The following is an 11,418-nucleotide window of genomic DNA, read 5'->3' as shown; positions in this document are numbered from 1 at the left end:
TGTCTCAATTTCTTAAAGAGATAAAAAAGGAGGAGTATCAGCCATGTCAATATAGAGCAGTGAATCTGGGCAGTGTGCTGCATGAAGGCTCATTTCTTGAGGTGGTCATCAACCAGTGGAGTCCACATTTCTTCTGAGTTGAACCCTTAAGGGTGCAGGAGAATGAAGAGATTTTGGCCAAGAAAGAGTTAATTCTTGTGGTCCCAAGCAAACCAGCCAGCCCCATAAGGTGGGGCTGCACACTGAGTGAGGCCTCAGGGTGGGGTGTCAGGTGGGCAAGAGGGGATTAAGGGTGTGTTGGTGGGAGGGTCCTGGATGGAGAACCTATTTAAGGCCCGATTCCTGGAGTAGAGCATAGAGCTTAGAGCTTCAGGACACATCTGGGAAGATGGAGGAGCCCATTGATATGGAGGGTGAGTTTGCCTGTAAGGATTCATGAGGACCGTGGGGAGGATGGTACTGTTTTCAAGTTCTACCTGCCGTGAATATTATATATTATATAAAATAATATTTTACAGTGTAAATTTGCACCCATGTGATGACCACCTATGTTGAAATTTTGTTGGTTTGTTTGCTTACTTTTTAGAGCTCCGGTCTTTTTCTTTTCTTTCTTTCTTTTTTTTTTTTAAGACAAGGTCTCACTGTTTAGCATTGGCTGTCCTTGAACTTATAGCGACTTCCCTGCATCTGTGCTGAGATTAAAGGCATAGGGGATCACCTCTTGGTTTGTTTATTGTTTTGAGGAAAAAAAATCTTTGTGCTATCCAGCTGTACTGGAAAGTTCTAGCTTAGAACTCTCAGAGGTCTTTCTGTCTTAGCAATTTGTTTCCTAGGATTAAAGATAGACTCTGTGCCATGTGATTAAAATATTTTTGTAAAATGCAGGTAATTTTTTTTTGGGGGGGGGGAGCATCTTAAAACATGGCTCACCAGAAAAAGACATTTTGAGAGAAGAGATTTTTGTAAGATGTCCACTGCCATCCACATGTAGCTCTCAACTATAATATGAGGTGAAATTTAACATTAAATTTTTTTTTTTGAGACATGGTTTCTCTGTGTAGCCTTGGCTGTCTTGTGCTCACTTTGTAGATCAGGGTGTCCTGGAACTCACAGAGGTCTGCCTGCCTCTGCCTCCAGAGTGCTTGGACTAATGACATGTGCCATCATGCTCCATTAAAATAAATCTTCTTGGACTGCGTTTGTAACTGAGACATTGGGTGCTGATATAGGGTAGGCATGAAGCCTGAAGATCCAAACAGAGCAGACATTTGCTCTTATTTTCCTCTAGCCATGCTGTCCTCACAAAATTCAATCATTTCTTGTTTTCTCTCCTCTGTTTTCTTTGATCTTTTATATTCTCCGTTCCAAGGTTTTTTTTTTTTTTTTAAAACCTGACAGGGTTTCTTTGTGTAGCCGTGGCTGTCCTGGAACTCTCTTTGTAGACCAAACTGGCCTTGAACTCACAGATTAAACTGCTTCTGCCTCTGTAGCAGTGGGATTAAAGGCGTGTACCACCACACCTAGCCCCTGTTTTTGTCAAATGAAAATATTAAGCAGTTTATACTGTTACCTCAGAGTGACTCTAGCACAGATGCTCTTAATATTGAAGTTACCTTGCTGCATTTAGAAATTATCTTGCATTACAGGTCTGTGCTCTGAGGTCTAGTTTTTATTTGACAAAATTAGGTGTATGTGAATATTCTTTTTTTTAATCTAAAAAGCTAGAGCCTCACGGAGAGAGATTTTTCTGTTGTAGGTTGATTGCTTTGTTCTTTTTTAGGCAGCGTCTCTTGTAGGCCAGCTATGATTTGAAATTCCTTCATGAAGCTGGTGGGCCTTCAAATCCTCATCTCTGAGGTACTACCACAGCTACTGTAGTTAGTTTGATTCATTATTTTTATTGTTTATTTATTTATTTAATTTTTTTGGAGACATGGTTTCTCTGTGTAGCCTTGGTTGTCCTGGACTCGCTTTGTAGACCAAGCTGGCCTTGAACTCACAGTGATCCACCTGCCTCTGCCTTCCGAGTGCTGGGATTAAAGGCGTGCGCCACAGTGCCTGACCAATTTACTTAATGTTTACAATGTTTTGCCTGCATGTGTGCCTGCCTACCAGAAGAGAGCAGCAGATCTCATTACCGATGGTTGTGATCCACCAAGTGTTTTTGAGTTGAACTCAGGACCTCTGAGAAGCAGCCAGGGCTCTTAACCTCTTAGCCATCCCCCCAGCGCTGGGCTGTATCCTCAATAGTAATGAATTTTTCCTTCCATGTACTTCACATGTGTTTGATTTAAAAATTTTATTAACTTATTTAATAATCAATTTATAGCCTGATCACAGCCCCTTCCATTTCCCCGTCTCAGCCCCATCCTCACATCCCTCCCGTCCTTCCTCTATGCCCCCACGGTTATCAACACAGGCTGGCCTATCAAACTGCAGAAGGACTCAGTCCATTTTCTGCCACTGGGCATAGACCAGGCAGTCCAGCTAGGGGGAAGGGATCCAAAGGCAAGCAACGGAGTCAGACATCCTCCGGTCCACACATATGGTACAAGCAAGGTATCTGAAAGTACAGCCAATACATACTTTTTAGTAGTCGTTTTGGTCCTTGTGAGCAACCACGGTGACAGTTCAGTTGTCACTGTAGGTCTTCTTGTGGTGTCCTGACTCTTCTTGCTGCTTCAGTCCTTTCTCCCTCCCTTTCACACGACTCCCTGAGCCCCACCTATTTTTTGCCCGTGGGTCTCTGTATCTGTTTCCCTCAGCTGTCCCAGAGGAAGCCTTGCATGCTAGGCTTCTCTCTGTAAGCATAGCATAGTATCGTTAATAGCGTTAGACGTTGCCTCTCTGTCATGGGGTGGATCTCAAGTTGAGCTGGTCACTGTTTTTCAGTCCCACAATCTCTGTTCAATCTTGACCTCACAGTTCTTTAGATCGAGGACATTTGGATTGAAAGTTTTGTGGGCATATTTTTTTTTTAAAGATAGGGTTTCTCTGTAGCCTTGGCTGTCCTTGACTCACTTTGTAGACCAGGCTGGCCTTGAACTCAGCTATCGGCCTGCCTCTGCCTCCCGAGTGCTGGGATTAAAGGCGTGCGCCACCACACCCGGCTTGTGGGCATTTTTTAGGGGAAAAAAAAGCTGATGTGGGGTAGGTATAGATATTAGGAAGAGCTGGTGATGGAGAAATAATGTGGTTATATACAATATTCATGTTTCTGAATGAATGGTTTCATTTTGAGGAAGGATTTTTTTGTTTGTTTGTTTAATCCAGCTGTTCCGGAACATCTCATGTAAAATGTAATGCGGGGAGGTCCTTCGGCCTTTGCAATGGGACTCCTAGGATTATGGGTAGTTCAAATGCTATGTGATTAAAATAATAAACCTTTTTTTTTGCAGAAAACACAGTAGTTGTTTTGGTGTGTTCCCAAACATGGCTCACCAGATAAAGGCATTTGAAGAAAAGAGATTTCTTTAAGATGTCCCCTGTCATCAACATCAATCTCTATATGATAGTAACTGTACATTAAGACATTTAAAGATGTCTCCTTGGTCCCAATGCCTCACTGAGGCTGAAGGTGCCGGTGTAGATAAAAGGATGCGGCCTGAATTTCCATCTCCACATAGCAGACGTTTGCCTCTTGCCGTGCCTTCCTCACAAAATCACATTTCCTGCTTTCTCTCCTTTTCACTCGATCCTCAAGGCTAGTGAGAGAAATAGGTTATATTCCTAGTGAAAATTGAAGGAGTCTTAATAATATGAATTTCTCCTCTCTATCCCCTTGTTTTGGTCTTTTTTTTTTTTTTTTAAAGAAAAGTGCTTGTCTCAGTGCCGCTTGTACTTAATGTCGCTCTGGACTCAAGGCTGACTTTAAACTCAGAATTCTCCTGCTGAACTAATGAAGGATTTGGGATGACAGGCCTTTGCTCCTGTTCTGACTCTTATGTAGATTTTAACACTAAGAATCTATGATTGCTTTTCTCATTTGAAAACCTAGATACTCACATATAGAATATATCTGTTGTTTGAATTTTTTTTTTTATCTGTAGAGCTACTCTGATCCTTTTCTTTCCTCCCAGGTTCTCCAGTACAAGAAAGTTTTCCAGTAGGACCACATTCCAGCAGGCTTCCATATCCACCAATGGATAGAGGTCTGCCATTAAATCCATCCAACCCAAGAAACTTAGGACCTGAAATGATGCAAGGCTTGCATCAAAATTTCCAAATGTCTTCGTATGCCCGCGGGGACACAGGTTTTTATATGCCCCAAGATCCTGCAAGAAACATGGGTATCCAAAGGCCTCAATATCCCCTAGAGGCCATTGGAATTCCAATACAGTCAAGCTTCCAAAGACATCCAGTTTCAACAAGCAATTTAGATCACCAAGTGTCTCAAAGTTTCCTCAGTCCTAGAGAATCCCCAAAGCAGTCGACTCTTGAAAGGCATCCAGGCTGTACAAGCAAACAAAATCTCCACATGTCTCAATGGGCCCTAGGGGCTGAAGCAACTTCAAAACCACCAAGTCTCCAATGGAACTCAGAACTTGAAAGGTACCAAGGACCCCAAGAGTCTGTTAGACCATCATGGAAACCACTTCCCCGCATGAACCCAGATCCCCAAGTGCATTCAGGTATGCCAACATCAGGAACTAACTCAGTGGACCCAGTTCCCCAGATGACCTCACCATTCTCAGAATGTCCTGATTGTGGCATTTCTGTAGAGTCTGTGAATCGCTCAGATACATACAAAGCTCCCTTCTGTACCTCAAAGAAGAGGAGGGAAAAGCGTCGTGCTTCATACTCCCCAGAACAAATCCTAAAGCTGGAAACTTTTTTTAATGACCAAATGTACCCAAGCAAGGAGCAATGCTTGGATCTGGCCGAAGATCTTGGAGTGGAAGACTACCAGATCCAGGTATGACTTTCTTCTCTCTCTCTCTCTCTCTCTCTCTCTCTCTCTCTCTCTCTCTCTCTCTCTCCCTGCAGCCAGAATAATTCTCAATTATTATTCTCAATAATTAAAGTCCCACATGTTCAAAATTTCTCACATATTCTGCTTGTACAATTCTTGGGGTTCTTAGATGTGGACTGGAGATATCTGTTCATCCAGAGCTGGACTTGGCCTTCAGCTTCTGCATGGGTACTACCCTGGAGCCACATATCCCCATGTAGGGTCTCAGGGACCTAGGCATTAATGTTTCTAGTAATGACCCAGAAGATCTAGGTGAAGTTTCCCTAGTTGTTAGTGTCAGGTCCTAGGCATATTTTTGGGGCATCTTGCAACTTGACATTCTGACCCAGGCTGGCACACACAGGTCTTCCTATAACTTCTCTTTTTTGTCTTTCCAGATCTGGTTCAAGAATCACCGAGCAAAGTACAAAAAGAAAAATCTCCAGAATATTTCAGAACCACCAGAGAATATGGAAAGCTCTATGGATGTTGGTGGATCAACCAGTTCTCAAGGTGGCTCATCTGTTCTTGACTCGGCTGCTGAAGAGTCCATGTCTTCAGGCACATCTTATGTGGACTCCATTCTCCAACTTTACCCCAGTCTGGAAGAATCTCTCCACAATGAAGAAACCTCAGAGGGTGCCAGGTGTGGACTCCAAGAAGACCATTGTGCTGGCCAAGCTCCTGCTGCAGCTGCAGGCCCTGGTCATTTTTTAGTAACCGCAGGTGAGAATGACCCAGCAGTAGCTGAAGGCGCCTCAGTTGAATCTCCACTTTTTACTGAATTCCAAGAAGCAAAGTATATTCAAGAGTTAAGTCCAGAAGATAAACTGCTCTTGGAACAAGTCTTTAGTGATTTTGGTCCGTAAGATGGCTAGATGAATTGAGGCACATCACACCCTCAATGAACACTTTGATCCTGGACTGGTTGAGGCCCGGTCATCTTTGAAACAAAGAAGTGGTGTGGTAGTGAAAGTCATCACTCTTAAGACTGAGGGTGTAGATGCAAGCTACTCTGTATTAGTTTCATGTCAGTGTTATCCACACACTGAGACTGTTTCAAAGGCCATTTGTAGTATTCTCCACCTATTGTTGTATTATATGTTAAACACCTTAAAAGTATTTCAGAAAACATTTTTTTTAAAAATCTTCTGTTCATTCCAGAATGTCTGATAGATTTACTTTACTGTGTGTGTGTGTGTGTGTGTGTGTGTGGTTTGTGTGTTTGTGTTTGTGTTGTATGTTTGTATCCATAGAAACCTACATCTGGGGCCTGGGAGGGCAGAAAATGGTTTAGGAACTTCTGGGATTGTAACCAATGACATTGTTGAGGCAGCATGTGTGTGCTTGCGACTTAAAGCAAGTCCTCTGCAGGAAGAACTGAACTCTCTGATTCCAAGAATTATCAAAGGTTTTCTATGAGCTGTAGGAATATCTTAAATGAAGGCCGAGATGTTCGTAGTCCTTTCCAAAAGGAGCATAGTTAAAAGCAATATAACGGCTTATTATCAGCTTCAATCCTATGACCTATTCTTGCCATTGAGGTCAGGGTGTATGGACACTTATATTTATGTGTAAGGAGAATTCTCATATTCATAGAGTAAAAAATAATATATGTACTAAATAAATGCTCTGAAGGAGACCACCTAGAAACTAAAACAGATTTCTTCTGTCAAATTGTTTAGTGTGTCCACGAAAACTCATAGCTCTCAGGTATGTTTATGTCATAGGACAAAATGCAGGAATAATTTTTCTTTTTACACCCTGTTAATCCCATACAAGGAACACCAGGAACGAGGCTAGGTAATAACGCCATGATAAAAGACTCACCCATAGGCTGTCTGCCCTTTTAAGTATTTATCTTGACACATGGCCTCATTAACCTGCCCAATCAGCCCTGCTTTGCATCCTGGCTACTTCAGATTTGAGTGACTGATATTCTGGACTTGTAACCAAGACCTGTCTTTGTCAGCTTTTTAGGAATGTACACATTGTTTCTCTAGTAGTTGTATAGGTTCCGCTACACCAGCAGTAAGCAAGTATTTGTCTTTGTGCATTTTTTTACCAGCACGAACTGTCCTTAGTTTAAGTGATCTTGGCAATTCTGACTAGGCAAGATAAACAGTGTTTTAACTGAAAATGCCAGATCATTCTGTTTTACCAGTAAAGACCCAGGAGCCCAAGCCGGGGTAAAAACCTGCCAGTTCAGAGAGGCAGAGAAGTCACTCAGCTGGTCTTTACTTTCCAGTTCCTATCCCTGAGGTCTAAGGATGGTGTAGCTTTTGGGCTCATTTGTTTGTTTTAGACAATGTGTCTCTATGAATGGCCCTAGAGACCCTCAAGCTATTTGGGTAGATCAGATTGGGTTGACCTTCACAAAGATCCTATTGTCTCTCATGTATGCGTGGAGTAATGGCATGTGTCACCAAACTGAGGGCGTTTAGCAATTTTTAAAACTGTTGCTCAGCCATTTGTGCTTAAACTTTTAAGGATTTCTCTATAACCAGTTCTTTTAATGTTTATATTAAGTTAAGCGGCTAACTTTTGTACTGACAGTATTTTAAGTGAAAGTATAAATGTAGTTTTACTCCCATTGCATGTCAGTGTTCATCTTTCCTAAAGAAATGAAAAAGAAAACCAATAAAAATACAAATAAAAATGACCTAGCCTATTTCCATATATTTGCTTTGTTTGTATTGACATTTCTGTAGTGTAACAATGGAAAGATATGGCTTCAGATGGGTTGTTGGAGGGGCTGAGTTTGAGCTTAGATCTTTCTGAGCTCCATGTTTCTGCATATCTTCTGATGTGAAAGATCTGGCTTTCATGGTCTCTGTTGAGAAGTCAGGAGTAATTCTGATGGGTCTGCATTTATATGTTACTTGGCCTTTTTCTATTGCTGGTTTTTTGTTTTTGTTTTTGTTTGTTTTGTTTTGGAGACAGGGTTTCTCTGTGTAGTCTTGGCTGTCCTGGACTCACTTTGTAGACCAGGCTGGCCTTGAACTCACAGCAATCCGTCTGCCTCTGCCTCTGCCTCCTGAGTGCTGGGATGAAAGGCGTGTGCCACCGCCTCTCCTCAGCTCCTGAGAGAGAGTCTCTCCTACATCTCTTTAATTCTGTTGAGAAGTTCCAGGCTTAATAGGATTCCAAATGCTTTCAACCAAAACTAAGGTGTAATATGGAATCTTAGGGTGTTTGGTTTGCTGTCTGATCAGTCACCCAATATACTTTATAACATTGGAGCCTCATCTTCAGCTTTCTGTGTTGAAATCTCCCACTATTAATGTGTGGGGTCCAGTTTGTGATTTAAGCCTTATTAATGTTTCTTTTATGAATGTAGGTGCTCCTGTATTTGAAACATAGTTGTTCATAATTGATATATCATCTTGGTATATTTTTCCTTTGTTCATAATTGATATTTTTCCATTGAGGAGTATGAAGTGTCCTTCCCAATCTCTTTTGATTAGTTTTGGTTGAAAGTCTATTTTACTAGATACCAGAATTGCTACTCCAGCTTCTTTCTTGGGTCTGTTTGCCTGGAATACCTTTTTCCAGCCCTTAAAGATAATGTTGCTCTTTATTGCTGAGATGTGTTTCTTGTATGCAGCAGGGTTGATGGGTCTTTTTCTTTGCATCCATCCTGTGGGCCTGTGTTGTCCTCCTTGGAGTTTTCCTTTTAGTATCTTCTGTAGAGCTGGATTTTAGTTTAGTTACTGTTTGCACTTGGTTTTTCATAGAATACCTTAATCTCTCCATCTATGGTGATTGAAAGTTTTGTTGGGTAATCTGAGTTGTCATCTATGGCCTCTTAGTGTCTGGATGACACTAGTCCAGGCCCTCTGGCTTTCCTTGTCTCTGTTGAGAAGTCAGGTGTAATTCTGATAGGTTTGCCTTATTACCTGACTTGGAATTTTTATCTTGCTGCTTTTTTTTCCTTTATTAATTTATTCTTGTTACATCTCAATGGTTATCCCATCCCTTGTATCCTCCCATTCTTCCCTCCCTCCCATTTTCCCCTTATTCCCATCCCCTATGACTGTTCCTGAGGGGGATTACCTCCCCCTGTATATGCTCATAGGGTATCAAGTCTCTTCTTGGTAACTTGCTGTCCTTCCTCTGAGTGCCACCAGGTCTCCCCCTCCAGGGGACATGGTCAAAGGTGAGGCACCAGAGTATGTGTGAAAGTAATATCCCACTCTCCACTCTACTGTGGAGAATGTTCTGTCCATTGGCTAGATCTGGGTATGGGTTTAAGGTTTACCGCCTGTATTGTCCTTGGCTGGTGCCTTAGTTTGAACGGGACCCCTGGGCCCAAATCTATCTCTCATAATGTTCTACTTGTAGGTTTCTAGGACCCTCTGGATCCTTCTACTTTGCCATTCTCCGATGCTTCTCTCATCTAGAGTCCCAATAGAATGTCCTCCCCTCTGTCTCAGTTTCCCGGTAAGTGAAGGCTTTCGTGGGACATGCCCCTTGGGCTAATATGCAGATATAAGTGAGTATATACCATTTGAGTCTTTCTGCAAATATCTTGCTGCTTTTAATAGTCTTCCTTTGATCTATACATTGAGAGTTTTGATTGCTGTTTCTCAGGAGGACTTTTTTTCTGTTCCAATCTATTTGGAGTTCTCTAGGCTTCTTGTATATTTATGGGCATTCATTTCTTTAGTTTAAGGAAGCTTTCTTCAATGATTTTGTTGAAAATATTTTCTGGGCCTTGCTGCTGGGGCTCTTCATTTTCTTCTATCCCTAGGATTCTAAGATTTAGTCTTGATGATGTCCCAGATTTCTTGGATATTCTGGGTCAGGATCATTTTATATTTAACATATTCTTTGACTGCTCTATTCATTTCTTCATTCACATCATCTGTCTCTGATTTTCTTTCTTCTGTCTCCCGAATTCTGTTGGTAATGCTTGTGTCTGTAGATCCTGTCCTCCTCTCCAGGTTTTCAATTTCCAGGATTATCTTAGATTGTGTTTTCTTCATAGCTTCTCTCTCCATTTTTAGGCCTTGAGTTCTTTTTTAATTTCCTTCTCCCGTTTGAGTGTTGTTTCTTTAAGCAATTTGATCAATTTTTCATATCTTTCTTTGTGTATTCCTGTTGTAGTTTGGAAGAAATGTTTTCCTCTTTTAAGGTCTCCATCATTTTCATAACCTCAGAATTGAAATCCTTGTCCTGCCTGTTGGGTATGATACTATATCCAGGGCTTGTTATAGTGGTGGGGCTGCTGGTTTCCGGTGGTATCAAATGGTCCTTTGATTGCTGCATGTGTTCTTACACTGACCTGATCCTGCCTGATGTCTCTGGCTACAGCATGTGTCCAGTGCCTTCTTGGACTCTCGAACTTTCTGGAATTTGCTAGATGACTTGAGTTCAGATCAAGTAGTATTCTTGAATGTGATGTCAGCTTGGTGCTAGAACACACAGAGGCTGGTACTTTTTTTCAGGCCTGGGTGGGCTCTGCATTCCTGGGAGCTCATGAGCTGTCCATCAGCCAGGCTTGTGGCACTAGCATGGGTGCCTGCTGGCTGCTTGTACCACTGTCCGTGTCCTCCCCACAGCATTTTCTGTGGCTTTTATGGGTGACCTGAGGTCAGATCAACTTGTGTTCCTGACTGTGGTGCATGCTAGGTGCTAGAACCCATAAACATTCACATTTTTGATAGACAAGGCTCATTCTTTGCTGCCAGATTTCAGAGTTCCCCACCAGCCAGATGTGTGATGTTACCCTTTGGAGGCTGCACACCCATTTCTGTGTGTACCTCGGACTTGTTTGTGTCTTTGGCAGGTAGCCAGAGGCTGGACCCCACCATGATCCACACAATTTGGACCCTGCTACTTGTGGTTTACCAGTACTGGTGTTTTGTGGTTCTCAATAAGTCTTTAGGTGGCTGAATAGGCACTATTGTCCTGTTGATCAAACGAGGTGTGTGTTAGGCACCGCCATCTTGTATCTCCCATGATGGATGCTTTAATAGACAGAAACCACACACACTTGTCTACAGACCCCAGATAAAAGACCGTGACAGAAAAATATATGGGAGCCATCAATCTCCAATTTTAGCTAGGAATGGTGGCCCACATGACTTCGGTGGCTACACAAGTTAGGCAGAGCATGATGACCTCTGTGATATTGAGGTGAGCCACATCTACAAATTGATTTTTAGGGCAGTGAAGGGTTCACTGAGATAACTAGTTTAAGAAAATAGTAATAAAAAGTTCAATTTGGTGAACTAGAACTTTTGTTTTGTTTAGAAAGTATGAGACATTGTGTATAACAATCATACTCCAGTGAAGGCCAAATGGTCATGTTAGCAGGACTGGACTAAATGTCCTCTATTATTTTTAGTGTGTGAATGTGTCCATTATTTATGAAAGAGAAAGATGCTAAAGTTTGGTGAGTGCAGATGGGGTTGAGAGCTGGAGGAAGGGAAAGAATATGACTGTATACTATTTGCATCTAC

At 42.0% G+C, this 11,418-nt stretch overlaps 1 long non-coding RNA gene across 1 annotated transcript; it reads left to right on the top strand.

Moving 5' to 3' along the window:
* The first annotated feature begins 297 nt into the window (after positions 1 to 297).
* LOC311590947 lies at positions 298 to 7,613 on the top strand. The gene is made up of 3 exons (XR_014776999.1): positions 298 to 413; positions 4,080 to 4,915; positions 5,350 to 7,613. It is a non-coding gene; the product is annotated as an uncharacterized lncRNA (long non-coding RNA).
* Positions 7,614 to 11,418: the final 3,805 nt, after the last annotated feature.

Source organism: Acomys minous (assembly GCF_964271855.1).
Source record: "Acomys minous genome assembly, chromosome: 20".
Taxonomy (NCBI): Eukaryota; Metazoa; Chordata; class Mammalia; order Rodentia; family Muridae; genus Acomys; species Acomys minous.
This window is presented reverse-complemented; position numbering and strand designations above follow the sequence as displayed.